The sequence below is a fragment of the Dipodomys merriami genome, unplaced genomic scaffold (genome assembly GCF_024711535.1).
Source record: "Dipodomys merriami isolate MVZ:Mamm:240054 unplaced genomic scaffold, mDipMer1.0.p SCAF_1, whole genome shotgun sequence".
NCBI classification, from domain to species: domain Eukaryota; kingdom Metazoa; phylum Chordata; class Mammalia; order Rodentia; family Heteromyidae; genus Dipodomys; species Dipodomys merriami.
Genome location: NW_027202270.1, coordinates 36,280,626 through 36,299,444, shown reverse-complemented (window position 1 = coordinate 36,299,444; position 18,819 = coordinate 36,280,626). Strand labels below are relative to the sequence as shown.

General features: G+C 35.5%; 2 long non-coding RNA genes across 2 annotated transcripts in view; one reads left to right on the top strand and one right to left on the bottom strand.

Moving 5' to 3' along the window:
* Positions 1-11,632, top strand: part of LOC138833210 (uncharacterized) — a 126,212-nt gene extending 114,580 nt beyond the window's left edge. The window contains exons 4-5 of the long non-coding RNA XR_011373847.1: positions 8,909-8,949; positions 11,557-11,632. This is a non-coding gene — a long non-coding RNA (uncharacterized lncRNA). The remainder of the gene's footprint in view (positions 1-8,908; positions 8,950-11,556) is intronic.
* LOC138833158 (uncharacterized) lies at positions 5,404-8,358 on the bottom strand. The gene is made up of 3 exons (XR_011373830.1): positions 8,321-8,358; positions 8,034-8,198; positions 5,404-5,613 (listed from the first exon to the last, which is right to left on the bottom strand). It is a non-coding gene; the product is annotated as an uncharacterized lncRNA (long non-coding RNA).
* Positions 11,633-18,819: the final 7,187 nt, after the last annotated feature.

Sequence of the window (18,819 nt, the reverse complement as noted above, 5' to 3'; positions counted from 1 at the left end):
ATTTTGTCCAATTTATCTAGTTATGATAGCATATTTTTTTCTTTCTAGTAAAAGTCCAAATGACAGAAATCACAAAATACCTCAAAATGCTTTAAACAGACTGGGTATCCACCGAGGAGGTCCACCTGCAGAGAATAACAGTGCAGCTGTGTCAGTACTGACACTAATTGTAGATTTGAATAGAAAAATATGAAAAAGTCATAATGTATGAGACATAATGAAAGTTCTGATTTGGATTATGATAGTCTCTTATGTTGCATACCAAATCATTCTCTTACAATAATTTTAGGAAAGAAATATATCTCATCACCAAAATTTTATTTTATTTTATTGTAAAGATGAGGTACAGAGGGGTTAGAATTATATAAGTAAAGGTAATGAGCACATTTCTTGTTGAATAGTGTTACCTCTCCTCGTTTTGTTTCTTTATCTATTGTTTAGATCAATGACTACTTTGTACCAAATCTTTTCCACAGAGTTTTTATTCCTCAAAGATAAGGTAATTTTGATGATGTATTGATCAGTTAATTACTTCATTTCAGAATAGAAAGTTCATGAACTCTGAAGGAACAGTTTTATAAGAGAGAGTACAGTTGCATATCTATTCCTTCAAGTATATGTACATGTACATAGATACATATATTTAAGATAAGAAAAAGCCCTTCCTCAATTATATCTTGAAACTCAAAACACTTAACAGTAGGAACCTGTGCATTAGCATAATTAATAACATAGAAAATGAGTAATGGGGGCTGGGAAGGTGGCTCAGTGGTAGAGCACTTGCCTTGCATGCCTGAGGCCCTGGGTTCGATTCCTCAGCACCACATAAGCAAAAAGAAAAAAGCCAGAAGTGGCGCTGTGGCTCAAGTGGTAGAGTGCTAGCCTTGAGCTGAAGAGCTGAGGGACAGTGCCCAGGCCCAGAGTTCAGGCCCCATGACTGGACCAAAAAAAAAAAAAGAAAGAAAATAAGTAATGTATAGAATTTATGATTTGTATATTTAACTATATAGTTTTCACTAAGATAACTAATTGAACAACTACAGAAAGAAAGGAAAGTGATATTTTCATCCTAAAAAACTTGATTAACTGCTTATTACTTTGTTGAAGACTACGATTTTGGCATAAACTAGAAATGATATTTCTAAATATCAGTTCCGTTTGGGTAAGGCATACTATTTTAATTTAAACAACTCAATGAGGGACAAACAAGCAGGTACATGTCTATCATCCCAACTAATTATGGGGCAAAATTAAGAAGTGTAAGGAGAAGCCAAGGGAAAATACAATACCCTATCTGAAAATCAGACAGAAAAGGAAAGGAATGGGAGTAAGACTCAATTGGCAATGTGCTATGAGATTCTGAGTTTAATCCCTCAGTTTTGTTAGAGAGAAGAGAGAGACTGAGAGAGAGAGATACACACACACAGAGAAAGAGAGAGAGGGACAGAGACAGAGACATAGACAGAGAGAGACTATAAAAGTGCTTCCTTAGATCACAGAGAGCAAACTAAGTACTTTACAAAAACATTAACTCAGCTCAGCTTCCTGAAAACTCTCTCTGGTATGAACTATCATGATGTTCAGTTTGCAGAAAAGTACATGATTTATCCAAAATCATACAGCTGAGGGGCAGAATCAAGATTCATAAGCACTGCCAAGTTCACATGTCAAACTGGAAAAGATTTTAGTATTGCACAGAATATGATAAATGGCTAGGGATATATGAAGATACAAAGATTGTGCCATGCCTCCACTACCAAAAACCAGTAAACTAAAGATTGATCAAGAGTAAAGAAAAATGCCAACCATATTTGAGCAGGTTTTATTTGTTAAGTGGAGCCAAGGGCACAGAATAGAGTACCCAAGCCTTGGTAGCTAGCTAAGTTGCACGATGTAAGTTGCAGGACAGCTGGAGTCTCAGCTTCCAGGTATCACTAAGTGTGGTCTCTTGAATAGTCTTGTCTCATCTGTCTATCTCTTGGGGAATATGTCCACAGAGCATCTAACAGCCACTAGTGAAGGGAAAGTTAGCAGAACTTCTCAAGATGACATCGAAATGATCCTTTGGTTATTTTTGACTGACTTAATGATTGCCTCAGAATAAGCTACCCCTGGACGCAGATTGGTTTCTGTGGTATAACTTGCACTTCTTTGAAACCTCTGAAGAGCTCACAAGTCTCCATTAACAAGGCGAATGCTGTGGGTCTATCTTCTGCAATATCTTTACAGATTAGAGTTGAAGCTCCAGTCTTCAGCCTAAGGCTCTTTATTACTACAGGATGTTTTTCACTGTCTTCTAGAACCTTTTAATTCTTTTGAATTATTGTTTCTGTTTTTGTAGTTTATGGATCTTAAATACTTCACAAGCTTAGACAAAAAACAGTTTTACACTTTGCTAGACATAACTGAATGTTTATCATGCCATCAGGGAAAACAATTTTTTGTTACATCCTTTTTTTAGTGTTTAACTATGATGAGTTATTTTTTTTTTTGGTTTAGTGCGGGGCTTTGTTTATATTATTATCAAATGAGACTGAGATGAGATCTCCTAGTTTTGTATCAATGACATATTTTACCATGATTGTCTTTCTAAGTTTCTGTGATGTTTAAAACTACCCCAAAGATTTTTAACCTCTGTCATTATGGGCCTAATAATTGAAAAAACAAATTCATATACTTATAGATGTGTGTGAAACTTTTTTATTTTAATTCATTTTTATTACAAAAATACTGTACGGAGGGTTTACAGTTACATGAGCAAGGTAATGAGTACATTTCCTGTCAAGCAAGTATGAAGTAAATATTTTTAAGAGGACCGATCCTATTAGTTTAAGAAACACAGATGTTCCTTCACTTACTATGAGGACAAATACCAGTGAAGGCATCATGCCTCGAAGATAATGTCAGTAGAAAGTTCAGTTAATGGCTCTAGACTTCTTATCTACATTGCTTAGCAACACAGCATAGTGTAGAGTTAGGTTATTTACCTTTGTGCTTGTGTTATTGACTGAATGCTGTGGCTCACTGCTGCAACTTAGAATCACAGCAGTGTCCTCTGTGAGCTCTAGAGTTCTCTAGTCTAGAAAAGCCAAAAGTTGAAAATTAAAAGTAAGCTTTGTAACAACTGTGTATTCCTTTCAAACCCATAAAGCTCAAAACTTTGTTTTTATTTGAAATGTTTATTAATTGTTTGATTTTCTTGGTATTAATAATACCTAAGGAGAAACTTTTTTGGTTTTTTGGGGGTTTTTTGGTTTGTCATGGGTCTTGAACTCTGGGCCTGGTGGCTGTCCCTGAGGTCTTTAGCTCAAGGCAAGTGCTCTACCACTTTGAGTCATAAGGCCACTTCTGGTTTTCAGGTGGTTAATTGGAGATAAGAGTCTCACAGACTTACCTGCCCAGGCTGGCTTTGGACTGTGATCCTCAGATCTCAGCCTCCTGAGTAGCTAGGATTACAGGAATGAGCTACTAGTGCCTGGCCTAAGGAGAAACTTTGTTAACTTGAATGAGACACAGAATTTTAGGAATACACAAAATGATTTCTTTTACATATAAATGCCCATGGTTTTTCCCCTAGGATGACCTCTTCCTCTTTCTCCTCTTCTTCCTTTTCCTACTAGTATTCTTCCTTTTCCTCCTCTTCCTCTTCCACTCCCTCCTCTCCCTTCTTCTTCTATTTCTGGTGTGTGTGTGTGTGTGTGTGTGTGTGTGTGTGTGTGTGTGTGTGTGTGTGTGTGTGTGTGTGTGTGTGTGTGTGTGTGTTGGTACTGGAGATTGAACTCAGGACTTGGGCCCAGGCACTGTTCCTAAGCTTTGTATGTTTAAAGCCTTACCACATGAGATACAAGTCTGTTTGTTTGTTTGTTTGTTTAGGATAGTTAATTATAGATAAGTGTCTCATGACCTTTCCTGCCTTCTAACTCTGATTCTCAAATCTCAGCTTCTTGAGTAGCTAGAATTACAAGCATGACCCATTGGCATCTGGCCATGACCATTTTCAAAAGAAAATATTTGTATTATCTTTAAGTAGTGTAGAAAGGAGTTAAACATTCAACAAAACAGTATATGATTGCAATACATCATGAACAGAGTCAACCCTTACATCATTCTCCACTATCTCTTTCAACTGAATGAACTGCACTCCATTTTCCTAGTTTCTTAGGCTAAGCATTGAATATTATAACTACATTCTTCCACTCCTTCCTCTCTGTATTCATCTGTCTCCCTCCCCTTCACCATTGCCTCACATACATCTCAAATAGCACCTTGTAAAGCTCATTTTTCTACTTAGCATGGAAGTTTCTTGTTGTAAGTTTTCACTAAATATTGATTCATAGAAGTTATTGTTTGGATTTAATGGATTCCTGGCTTTTAGCATTTAAACAACTTGAAATCACTCTATATGCTGTTTCAGAAAGAGTCTTAAAAATTATCTCAGCAATTTTATATTCCTCTAATTTAAATTTAATAAGAATATTAAAGTATTTTTGTAAAATAAATGAAATACAGGGATAGTAAGGGGAAAACAAAGGAGGAGATAATAATACTCGATAGGAAATGTACTCATTACCTTATTCATGAAACTGTAATCCCTCTGTACAGTATCTTTACAACAAAAATATGCACAAAAATATTTTAAAAATGAAATACATGCTAGTTGTGGAGGCATATGTATGTGATTCCAGCACTTAGTTTGAACCATGAGTTTGATCCCAGTCTGGGCTACATCATAAGACACTTTCTCAAAAACCCCAGGGTTGGAGATGAAGTTCAGTGTAAGAGCAGATGCCTCAGCACAAATTATTTTTTAAGTGAGGAAAATGGTATTCTTCTGATACTGCTGACAAATATTGACTATTGAAGATAAGCTAAGTCAGCTGCTAGTGACACACCTGGAATTCTAGCTACTCTGGAGGCTGAGATCTGAGGATTACAGTTCCATGCTAACATGGACAGAAAAATCTAAGAGAATCTTAATCGCCAATTAAACAGAAAAAAAAACCTGGCTCTAGTGGCAGAGAACCAATTTTTAATCAAAGAAGCTCCGGTATCTGCACAAAATATGCTAGACCCCAGACCTTACTCTTTATATCTATCTAATATATGAGTTGTACTTTACTTCCTTTGATTTTTGTTGAAGCAATTAACTCTCAGATATAGTAAGTCATTGCCATACAGTTTCTATGTAAGATCCAAATTGGGTTGTTCTGAACTCAAAACCTATGTTCTATCATAACATCCTAAATATAAAAAGAATTCTTGAGCATCGAATGAATCATAATTGTCACCAATGTACTTTAAAAGAGGAGGAACATTTTAGACAGAGCCATCTCTTCATTTAAAAAATGAACAGTGTTTAAACACCTCTTTATTAAACTACCAAACTAAAGGTTAAAATCCAGGTGTGAAATGTGTGTTTTTGTACACAGAGCCCATGAGATCCTCCATGCCTGCTGGACCTAGTATGGAAAGCATAGCTGAGTCACTGCATAGCCGTCTAAATAACAGGGAGGAACAGCCCAGGGAGCAGCAGGTAGCCAGCAGCCAGCTGGCTCACATCCATACTCAAAGTGCCCTTGATCCTCAGTCCAAGGTAGAGACTTTTCTGTCTTTCTGCAGACAGAAAGAAACATTGTGTGAGAGCATTGTTCGAAATACTTCAGATCATCTCCCCACATAAAGGAGGCACTACTTGTGGTTTAGAAGCTATAGTGACAGTTTGAAACTGTTATAGCTCTCTCTCTCTCTCTCTCTCTCTCTCTCTCTCTCTCTCTCTCTCTCTCTCTCTCTCTCTCTCTCTCTCTCTCTCTTTCTCCCCACCCCCTCTCTCTCTCTCTCTGTGTAAGTGGGTGTGGGTGTGCATATAGATACATACATATCTGTGTATGTGCTATATGGTGTGTTTTCTTATCTTCAAGAGCAGGCCTTAAGCAGTTGAAGCTGTTTGACACAATGGAGCATATAAAAGAAAAAAGAAAAAAACACAAGCCTTGACATTTCCTCATTTCCTAGCTAGTGTTCAGTTGGCAATGTAAGAGTTCATAAAGGCCCAAGTTAACCCATCTGCAATGTGAACATTCCAGCTAAGTGACAGTCAGCGATTTTTTAAATCTCTCTGATTTCTTGACAGCTGTGAGCAATGGGGTTCCAAATTTATATCAACTTCTAAAAATGTTATTACTTTTCTGGACAAATAAAATACACATCACAATTTTATCTGGCAAAGAGATTATTAAGTTAATGTTGCGTAAGATTTATTAATCTTATTCTAATACCAAAAAAGAAAATTCAAGACAATTTGATTATAGAATATGTGTCTTACAAATTACATTTCAAGTACCAAGTAAATATCCCTGCAGTAAATACCTCTTCACTAAATATGTCTGCATGAACTATTGATACCTTTCCAAGGATGAAGCTCCTAACTCCTAACTATTAATTGATACTTTGTAATTTCCAATAGGCAGACATAAGGACAAAAAAACTTTACCATAAAGACAGACAAAAGTGAATGCTTGGGAATACATAGCATGGCAAAAGTGACTAGATAAGACAGCTAAGTTAAGAAAAGAAAGGACAATTTTAGCACTTAAAAATTTACCCTTTGTCTTGTATATACATTTATCTGATTTGGGGGAGAGAAGGGGAATGCTAACATGGTGAGAGAAAGGACAAAGGGGGAACCAATGCAACAGCAACACTCACAAGACACTGGGTTAGAAATGAACTTTACAATTAGGGGGATGGGGAGTCTGGGTGGGGAGGCAAAGTGGGAGAAAATGGGGAAAGGGATACCACTGTTTGAAAATAATGTACTCATTACCTTACTTTTGTAACTGTAACCCCTCTGTACATCACCTTTACAATTAAGTTAAATTAAATTAAAAAAAACAGATATCTAAATAAATTAAATTGCTAATTAAAAAAAAGAAATTTTTCTGGGCCATGGCCAGATATCAATGGCTCACATTTATAAACCTAGCTACTCAGGAGGCTGACATTTGAAGATGGCAGTTCAAAGCCAATCAGACAGCTACAAATGATGATGTGGCTCAAGTGGTAAAGCACTAGCTACAAATGATGATGTGGCTCAAGTGTAAAGCACTAGCTTTACGCACAAAAGCTCAGGACAGTACCAGGCCCTGATTTCAAGCCCCAGGACCAGCACACACACAAAAAAATTCTGGGCCAAATGTGGTACTATACATCAATAATCCCAGCTACTTGGGAGGCAGAGTTAGGGACGACTGTTGTTGCCCACTGAAGTAAAAAGTTAACATGCCTCATTTGGTCAAACATGCTGGGCGTGGTGATTCACCAGCTACATTCACCCTGATCACCAGCTACATCATACATAAAGGTAGGAAGATTGTTGTCCAAGCCTACAAAGCAAGACCCTATCTAAAAAATGTCTAACACAAAATGAGTTGAGGGCATGGCTGAAAAGGTAAAAAGAATGCCAGGCAATAACAAGGTTGGGAGTTCAAACCCCAGTATTATCAAATAAAATAAAGTTTTGTAACATCTTTACTGAAGATATGTGTTTAAGAATGGTATTCATAACTGTGAAAGATATTCATAAATGAGTCATCAAAGACCAAGACAAAAAAAAATGACACATAATTATGGAAAGGAGGGGAAAACTGGCAGGAAAACAATTTTGTAAAAAGAGGTAAAATAAAAGTTTCCAAGAAAACAAAGATGTTTATGAATTTTTTCTTAATCTTCTGCTCTTTCTTTAATGTTCAGGATCCTCTGGTTTCACATTCTCTGCTTCTTTACACAGGATGTACATTTTTAGCCTGTTTACTTAGTAACCGAAACTTTTGCTTTTTTCCTTCAGAACAAATCATAAAATATGAAATTAAAAGGCAGAAGAAGTATGTTCCCAGTCACCTAAAAATGCAAACCTCATCTGGAGGCAATACTGAGTTTCCAAATATTCTTGAGTAATCTAAAGAGACACAAGAGTAAATTTGTTAAACTGCCTCTATTATCTTTTAAGACTTCAGAGAACTTATTCTGAAAAATACCTGGTTATATCAGTGACATTTGAATGAGAACCACATCCAGCACCAGCAACAACAGTTTTTCTTCACAACGGTTTTGTAGTTGCTTCAATGTGTCCATGCACGTCGTCCATATGTCTCTCGAGCTGAAGAATCACTTCTGTACTTGGCAATGTGCCTTTGGCAGCTCTGTACAGGAGATAGGAGGTGTCTCTGATGTTAGGATATATGGGTTAGCATCTTAGTTCAACTACTTTCTGTTCCGGTAACCTTGGATAAAACCTTTATTTCTTTTTCCTCTTAGGACATACCTCTCATCATAGGATTGGGCTCTTGAAGAGCCCAATAGAGCTTTACAATCATTTCCACAATGCTAGCTACTGAGGAGGCTGAAATCAGAGGATCGTAGTTCAAAGCCAGCCTGGGCAGAAAAATCCCCATGACACTCTTAGCTCCAATAAACTACTCAAACAAACAAACAAACAAAGGCAGAAGTGACACTGTGGCTCAAGTGGTAGAATGCTAGCTGTGAGAACAAAAAGGCTCAGGGACAGCACCCAGGCTCTGAGTGCAAGCCCCAGAAACGAACAACAACAAAAAATCATTCCCAAACAAAGAAGGAGAAATTCAGAAATAAAGCAAATAATTATCACCGTAGTCAAAAGTGAAGATTATTATTTAAAAACTAGTCACTAAACTGTGACATTAAATCCACTAAGAGATCTTCTGTATTATAGCTGTTCTAAAAATATTTCTTGAAAATTTGATTGGCTAAAAGAATAAAATATGAAACCAGGGTTGTGGAACAAAATAACTTATTAAGATCTAATATGTTTGTAACTGCATTAGGCTCATTTTGATGAAGTAAGAAACTTAACTTCTACTCTGCTCTTTCACAGTGCTTTCAATTAATTGAAGAAGAAGACCACATACCTGACAGGTACAGGAACCACATTTTATACCTAACAGGCTCCCAGTAAGTCTCAAGAACTCATTAAATGACTGAATGGGAAAATCTGAACTAATTAGAAATGATAATAGCAATTATTGTACTATCAGAGCAATAGTCAGGTGATATAAAATCCATGAGAACTGAAGCAGTTCAGAAAGTGGACTCAAGCCAAGAGTGACACATGTGGCAATGTAAGCTTTCCATCTCCAACCCCGTTTGACATTTGAATAGTGTATACCCAAGCCTCAGCCCAGAAAAGTTGGATTTAATTTATCTGTAGATAGCTTTAAAGCTATAGTGGTGATTCTAAAATTCATTTGGCATGTGGATCTGTTCATGGTTGTGAAGAGAGAGATGAAGTTACAGACAGGACTTGGAAGAAGGTGGTGTGGGTGATTTGTGTAGAGGACCTGAGAAATTTGTATAGTATTCAGAGAAACAAGCTTTGCCAAAGCTAGTCTAGGTTGATTTTGAGGCAATGAAGTACTGAAATGGAGTGGCCTGCACTTGGAGGGTCATGAATAGATAAATGGCTCTCCTATCTGTGAGTTTTGGTGTTAAATAGGCCCACCCTAAACTTATAGCTCAAAAATGGATGATAGTTCTTCTGTTCATAGCTCGCTCATGAAGGGCTCAGGCACCAAATAGCACATGGCAAATGAAGAGCCTCGTTAATACCAGTAGGAAAATTGGGACAGAGTTAGGAAGATTGATGTACTCTACAGGGAGCAAAAGTCACATGCTTCATGAATTTCTAAGACTATGGCCGTCAAGAAATAAATCTTTCAAAAGCCCCCAATAGAAATTCCCCATGGATCAGTAAGCCACACTCACACACCCTCTACTATTTAACTACTACTATTTAAAAAATCCCCTTAAAACTGATTGTACCAACTCAGAAATGAAACTAGCAATGTGTAAGCCACTGTGGGCAAACTAACAAATAACCCTTTCGAAAGTTTTCTTAGTGTTTCTGAATGTTAATAATAGAAGCAGAAGTGAGTTAAATCCCATGAGAAAAAGCTACATGAAAATAGGAAGTACTGAGAATGAAAGCCACAGACATTTTGTAAGAATTTATCCTTTCAAATTATCTTGGTAAACTTATTTGTACAAAAATAATTGAAAATGTTAGGCCTATAAATGAATATTACCTGCATATCAGCATGTATTAGTACTAACCTTTTTTTTAATATGAAGCGATCATTCACACTTAGTATAAATAAAACAAAAAAGTATGAAAAATGGTATAGAAGGAAGAGTTGACCTGTGATTGTCTTTTTGTAAATTGATTTTCCTGTTTTTTCCTGAAGAAACCATATTAATTAGCTAGGCCAGCTTTCATACTGTTCTCTAGCCACCATTGGAGTATATAGTCCTATTATATCTATGTATTATGTATACTTCTGCACATTTTGTCACCACAAGAACTCTAGTCAATAGAATAGATATATAATGTCCCCTACACAGTAGAGAAGGTGTGTGAAGACAGAAAATAAACATCCCAAGAAAATGTGGCTGGCTGAGCAATAACCATGATGAGCTAGAGCACAACATTCCTGAGATTCAGCCAACAGCATTTCATCTTAGGCAATAAAATTCATTCTGGAAGTCACTGACCTTTTCTAATTACATTAAGTAAAAATCATTCCTTTATCTTTCTTTACTTGATATAGTACCAATGAAACCAAATGTATTCTCTTTACAGAATGATGTGTGACTTAGACTCTGATACTTTAAAAATAAATAATTGATCTCATTTTCAGTGTCTGTGGGGCTCTGATTTTAGACTCAAGATTAAATATTCTAGAGACATCATACACTTTCTATCTGTCTTAGGCCTTTATTTATAAAAAGTAATTTATACTTTTATATTTGTGAAGGCTTTAATATATAAGAATTCATATAATGTCTTCAACACATAATAAATGTTTTTACAAGGTTTTGTTCTGAAAATACATTTTTTTTGGGGGTCCAGTCGTGGGGCCTGAACTCTGGGCTTGGGCGCTGTCCGTCAGCTTTTCAGCTCAAGGCTAGCGCTCTACCACTTGAGCCACAGCACCACTCCCGGCTTCTTTCTTTTTGCTTATGTGGTGCTGAGGAATCGAACCCAGGGCCTCATGCATGCAAGGCAAGAGCTCTACCACTGCGCCACCTTCCCAGCCCCTGAAAATGCATTTTATAGTAAGTGTAATTTATTGATTTATTATTTATTAAACATACATTTTTATAAATGTTATAAACAAAGATACTCTAAATTTTAGAATTGATAACAGAAAACACATTTTGAATACAAACATATAAAATAGGAGAGGTGAATTAAAAACATTATACATATTTGAAACTAGACCACTTGATTTAAAACTCATGCAAAAGGAAAATATGAAAAAGTAAAAGTAGCAAGAGTCAAGAAAAATTGGAAGGAAAACTATAACTTATGACTGATGATATACAATGTTAAAACCAACCATACATCTCTCATTGCAACAGAGCAGTACTGATAAAGGGTCAAGTACAACTGAGTGGAAATTCTAGAACTATATCTTGGTACACATAGGACTTTATTACATCTCTGCATATATCTATATGTTTCAGCTCTTTCCAAGTCCCTGAGACCAACTGAAAAACTGAGGATTCATTCTCCTGCACTGGCATCCTGACACATGGTAACTGATTTCATTCAACTATGTGGATAGAGTGATTTCTCTCTCTACACTCTCTATACTAGCTGTTGAAAATAACATCCTGTATTGATAAAAAGGTGCTAAAATCTTCCCTTTTGGACAATCACTAACTGTCTTTAGCTATTGAGCCTTTCAAATAGGGTTAAGTATGAATGGAACTTACTTTTAAATTCTATTTATTGTCAATTAGTTTACCATTAAATATTCATGTGATGCTGATGGGAATTGTCCTGGATGACCCTCTTGGTGTTCCGAGCTCCTTTGGACAGGTTCAAATCTGGTCCCTAAGATGTTGTCTGAGAGGGGGACTACTTGTGATTTTCTACTCCATATAAATTCTGTTTGGCAGGAGGGTTGTTTACACCCTGAGGTTCACCTCCACATCAAATGACTGAAGACCCAGGTGCTGTTATGGATGCTGAGAGGCAGCAGAAGCCACTGCTCAGGGTCAGGTGGCACAAAGGCAGGAGAATTGCTCCATGACAGCTGCTTCCTACAAACTAGGTAGGAGCTGGGTTGGTGTTGGTCATACAGGCTTGCAAAACTTTTATGTGCAAAAGCCTCGGAGAATTGCTTTTTATATAAATAGTAAGAAAAAAAGCAGCAAAACAGAAATAGGTACAAACACATTTATTTACCTGTATTAAACTGTAGCTTGTGGAAAGCAACATTCCCAGCTTTTTCTGTAGAGAAATGTGTCTTTGAGGAAACATATTTAAATAAACACCAGTCTCCAAAAAGCAGAACATCAGATGCAGGGTCAACAGCCACACGTGGGGGAAGGAGTGGGGAAGAGCATTTTGTAAAAAAAAAAAAAAAAGTTTCTAGTAATAAAAGATTGTTTGAATTAGACCTGCATAATTTTGAACAAAGTCAAAATAAAACGTTAGGTAAGCAGCATTCTGGCATTGATGCTCGGAGGTATAAATCATTAATGTGACTCTCAGCTCTCTGACTACCCTATGCTGTCTAAGGAAAGCTGCTCAGCTTCTCTGGGCCTTCTATCTGCAAAAAGAGAGGAAGCATTCTATTGTGTAAATGTGGCTTGGGGGCTGGAATGGACTCCCCAAAGTGGCAACAGTGATGAATTCCCTCTCTTCACTACCCTCTCATATCAACACAACTCAGAGCTAGAGAACAAATAGCTGGAAGAAGATTCTAGCTAATTGAATGCAAACTTGATAGAAGATTCTATATAATTCCAGTCAATTGAGGAAATAGAGGAGGGAATTTCAAAGACAAAAGGGAGAACAGCAATGGCCTCTAATTTAAGGGGATGACCAAAGCCACCAGTCACACACCTGCTCTTTGCTCTGTCACCACCTTTGAAATCAGTACTTGCTACAGAGAACTCAGAGCTGCTCATATCAGAGGCGTGTTTCAAGTTCTCCTTTCTCACAATGGGATTTCCCAGTATTTGTTTTTCAGATAGTTACAAGCATTAGCAGAGTGGTAAAGAATGATTTACACACACCTGAAGTTAAAAAAAAAAAGATTGACCTCAACATTATTTTTTCTAGTAGGAAGATGAGTTATTTTATCAGTGTCCTGAATTGTCTACATTTTTCTGTCTTCTCATGGGGCCCTTTGGCTTATTCTGAATTTTAACTCAAAATATGATTTGAGTATTTGCATTTTTTAATTTTCACTAGAGTCATGAGCTCAATTGCTTTTTTTCCCCCCTCTCATTCTGTTTGGGTGACCTCTTATCTTCATTAGCTTCCTTCTTAGTAGTCCTTAGAGATGTCTGATTGTGACATGAGAATGTGGGAAATCACATGTTGGAAACAAAGAGGACTTTATTAGACAGAGTGCTGAGTAGAAGTGGAGAAGTCATGCATACATCTAATCTATGCTCATAACAATATAACCTAAAGCCATACAGTTTGGCAATTTCTTTTGTTCACATTTGATTATGCTTTTAATTTGCAACGATTATAAAACCCATTTCCTCCTCTTTCTTTGTTTACTAACTAGAGTATTGAACTTTACAGTTAAACATAAATAAAATCTTGGTGTATCAGCTTGGTTGCTCCAATAAAAGTTTTGAGACTAAAAAAGTTTTTTGCTTCAAGTTACAACTTCATCTACGGAGGAATGATTGTAGGTATGTTACTCAGACATAATAGCAGCTGACACAGTGACAAATGAAAGAACTGTGTTTTTATTTTTGTTCTAGGAAGCAATAACATGTAAATGTGAAGAAAACTAATATTTTACTCAAGGTTTGGAATATTGCCCCAAAGTATCACTTTAAGAGTGAGCAGCGCACTGATCATCCCTAGGCGATATGGATGCCTTTGAAATCATTATTAGAGAAACAAGACTCATAAATATTACCAATAATGCAGTTTTCTTCAGTGAGTCATCTGTTCTCACCATTCTTCTTTCTCTTCGGATATTTTTTCTCCATTGGTTCTTCACTTTTGTTTATTTTGAGATCTTCTCTCCCATTCTCACAAGCTCATACCAGTTCCATGCCTATGTGTATTTTTATTTATTTATGTGTGTATCCAGAGACATTCAATTCAGTAAAGGCCTATAGGATGAAAAAAGACTAAAAATAATCGTAAAGGAAAGAAGAGCCCCAAAGAAGGCTTTCATTCACAGTGCTGTGTTTTTGCTCGGTTTTTCCTGTTTTTCTGCTTTTGGACAAATGCCAAGACAAAGCCCTTCCTACACAATAGCTCCCTAAGTGAAGCTATTTTATAGTTGATTTTCTTCCTTTACAATTTCATGCTTTGGTGCAATATTTCTGGACACTTAACCTCTAACTCCTTCTCAACAGGAGTCTCTTTCTTTATTAAGAGTAACAAAGCCAGGAGGGAAGCAGGTGTTCAAAGCTTCAGTGGTCACAACTAGAAAAAGAAGAAAGGCGGAAAAAGAATCTTCATTGTCCAACTATGTAGAATGTAATCTTTTATTTTAACAAATATGTCTTTCTAGGTATTATATTTAATTTGCTTAACTATGAAGGCACGTGACAGTCTTGCCAGAAAATTTCTGACACAGTCTGCTTTTTCTTGTTCTTGCTAATGAGAGGAAATCCCAGCACAGCACAATCCTTTGGCACAGCTCACGCCCTGACCCAGAGGTAATGGGACTCACTAGAATGAAGACAAAGGGCCCTCGAGGAGCTTCTTCGTTAGTCCTTTATAATTGTCCTGTATAATTATACTCTGTAGGAATCCCTGGACCAATAATCAAATGTCCACCTTTGAGATAAGTTATTTTTATAATTTGGAATATTCTAAAACTACTTTGTGATATAAATTAATTTGCAATACCATGAGTCCACTGTTTTTATTTTCTACTGGGACGTAAAGGGATCTGAAATGATCGATAGAAATAATTAAACTTTTTAATGTGATAAATTAGTTAAATTAACTTGTTAATTATGTGAGACACTGAAATATCAGTACTCTCCATTCAGATAGGAAAAGATTGGAGACATTAAATAAGGGTTTTTTTCCTTCTTGTCTCCTTTATTTGATCTTTTTAAAAATTTTATTAAGAGTTTCAAGATCTGTACTGTACATAGCTAAAATAAATTTGATGATTTTTGTTTTATTAAAAGTCAGCTTGACATTTATCTTCATTAAGAACAGAAAAATTTCTCAAATGAGGTTGCATTTCTAATGTCATTTTAAAAATCACCTTGAATTGTTAACATCCTATGAACGTTTAAAATGAGCATTTGCATATATTGTAGCTGCATATATTGTTTACTGTGGAAAACAATGTTTAAACAAACATTTTATTCTCAAATTCAAGGAGAATTTTCAAAATATAATTTAATCTTGCTCTACCAAATATTCTTTTAATTAACAACGGAAATATGCAGCTATTTAACGTTTTATAACAGATACATTTACTGTTACTTTCTTTTTAATTTTAATTTTATTGTCCAGGTGATGTACATAGAAGTTACAGTTACGTAAGTAAGATAGTGAGTACATTTCTTGTCAAACTTGTTAACCCCCCTCATTTTCTCCCACTTTCCCTACAACCCCCCGCCGCCCAGTTACACAGATCGTTTCCAACATATTGTCTTATGAGTATTACTGTTGCATTGGTTCCCTCTTCATCCTTTGTCTAACCATTTTTTGTTCCCCTTCCCTTCCCTAATTCAGATAAACGTATGTATAATACCCAGGGTACCAAAATCAAATAAAGTGACAACAGGGGATCAGTGAAATAAGCCAGACACACAGAAATATATGTCCCCTTTATTTGTAATAAATAGTATATGTTTAGGATAATCTTAGTAGATGAGCAGAATAGCTCAATAGCTATGTACATATTACTATCTAAGATGATGCCAAATGAAAAGAACTCCAAGACATGGACACAAGAGGTTTTTCTATGTTGCTGTTGTTTTTAATGTACTATGTGATTTCTTGCTTCTTTTGTGTTTTTTGTTTCCCTATGGTTTATCCCCTGTTGTTCCTGTTACTTTCAAACAAGTTTTAGTATCATGATGACCTCAATTAAAGAAGTTATGTGATTACGCTGAATGGTAGCTGGTAGTCCAGGGCTATACCTCTAGTTATCGGCTGATTGGAGCTGCATTTGCTTCATCCTAGAAAGGCTGTCATAACAGAGCCACAGAGTACTGAATAATGAGCTTATCTTGAGCTCTAGTTCAGAGTCAGATACAATGATAATTGTATCTGGACTTGAGCAAATGGATATATGGGCAGACTAAAGTATGTAGGACACCTTGAAGTTTTCCTTTAAAAAGACACTAGTGTCTATATAAACTAATGACATTTGTGAAAGTTTCTGTTCTCTGGTCTAGATATCTCAGATGAAACAAACTAAAATTCATGAAAGAAGGCAAGCAGAAATCCAATGATTTAGGAAGCGACCATCATGTCATGTTAGAATATGATATTTTACTCAGGTTGCAAAGTTATAAACTCTGTAATTGTTTGTAGAAAGGACTTTCACTAATTGGGCAAAATGCTTATAAAATTAGTCCTAATGATTTTTGGGAATTATTCAAACCTTTGCTCTCACTTATCATAAATATGCATTTATATATAAAAGTTATATATATTTAAAGCTAGCAAAAAGAATTCTTTATGTATTTGTTTCTTTAAAATGAATAATCTAAAAGTAGACTCTATTAATTATAGAATGATTAACCTTTTAGAAATACCAGTATTTGCAAATGTGGTTTTATTAGATAAACCTTAGGATTTCTATTATGCAGCTAAAGTCTGCATTTTGTTTTCTGTGAAGCAGCAATACAACACAATGGCACTAAATACATCTTTTGAGATTATAAGTATCTATTTTGAGTCATAAGTATCTCACTAGCTCCATGGTTATGAAGATGTTAAATAATTACTGTTCAAATACCTTACTTTTAAAAGAAGGAAGGACATAATATCAATTTAATTTCATAATGATGTAAAGTAAATAATTTGATTAACAGCCATGAAGCAGCTAGAATAACCAATGTCGATCAGTATAAACCACCAATATTATTAGTTGCAGATTATAGAAATTAAATCTTCTATGCAAATATAGCTATGCAAAATCCTTGATGATAAAAAGTTCAGCTTTAGTATTACCTGCTCTGACTAAAAATCTTCTTTCACACTCAGACTAGCTTGTTTTATTTTCTCTGAGTTGCTGCTCAATTACTTAATGACTGATAGATGGGCTATTTCAAGTACAAGTCTTCATATACTTAGTTAACAAAATTATATAAAAAATCTAGGGCTGTGTCATCAAAATGGTCAAAATGTATTAAGACTTCATTACCTTTCAGTCACTACACATAATTTCATTTAATCTTTAAAACATCCTTATGATATTCTCCTATTACAAACTTTATGAGTAAACAAACTGAAACATAAAATGTTACATAACTTGCTGAATGTTCAGAGCTAGTAAATGTTAGTTGAAATTGAATCACAGATAATTTTAACTTCTACAATTTTAAAACTTACATAGTGTTTCTAAATGTGTGAAACACATACAATTTAAGATCATTTGGGTGGTAAAATACACTTTCTAAAACCCTAATGTATATATTTTATTATCTTTAAAGGAATTACTATTTAACAAAGCAGTTTATGAATACAATGCATCTCTTTCAACATTCTTACCCATCCCTCCTAACCCACCCCTTTCCTTGTTTTTCTTAATTTTATAGGATATTCATTGAAGCATTGATTGCGTTCTTTCTCCACCTCTTCATTCATCTACCCCTTTGTACATTTTTGAAAGCAAAATTTACAGTTAAAATTATTATTAAAATATTTTTATATGAGATGAGCTAAAGTGAGTAATCTACCTGACACAGGTCATGTGAATATCATGGTGATGCTCAGAAACAGCTATCAATACCTTCACTAGTGACATTACTAGGATTGAAGCATAATGTAGATTACCTGGTCACTGAAACATTTCCAGGTATTGAATATTAATGTCATTATATTGTTCTATGTAGGGATGCACCTTCATATTCCTTTAAAATGATGCCTCAACTAATTGCAAATATATACTCAATTATAAATTGCAATTACCATATATTGTCTTTCCTTAAGTCTATCATGAATTATTGCCTTGTAAATAAGTCCTTTAAAGCATAATGCCAAAGACACTGATGGAAATGAAAGTACTAGGGTGATTGTGATGAAATCAATCAGATGCTTTCAGAATAGTAAGGCCGAACTGACAAATCACCTGAAGCCATCTGTTACTGTTTGGAAAGGGCCAGCTGCAAAGAAAGCAAAACTACCAAGCAAACAAAGCAAGCATTGTGTGAAATTTGGATTTTAGTGGATGAGTTTAAACTTCTTCGTTGGGTATAGTGTGTTTGGGAATATGCAAAGTTCTATTAGGAAACCATTCTAAGTCTAACATCAGTTTTGAAATGTGCAAGATTACTATAAGAAGTATTGAATTCAAGGTCTTAAGGATGAGAGGAGATGAAACTGCCAAACTGAAGAAGCCTTGTATATCATATTGATTTTAACTGGCAAAGTTGGAGTTGCCAAATAATTGGTGGGAGGAGCAAATCAGTTTCTCAATAGAAATGCTCTGTAAGACAAAGCAATGGGAAAGAATCTGATTGATCAACTCTGTCAGATAGAATGACAGATAGGATTCAAATCTAATGAAGGGCTAACATTCATGGGAGACAAAGATAAATTTT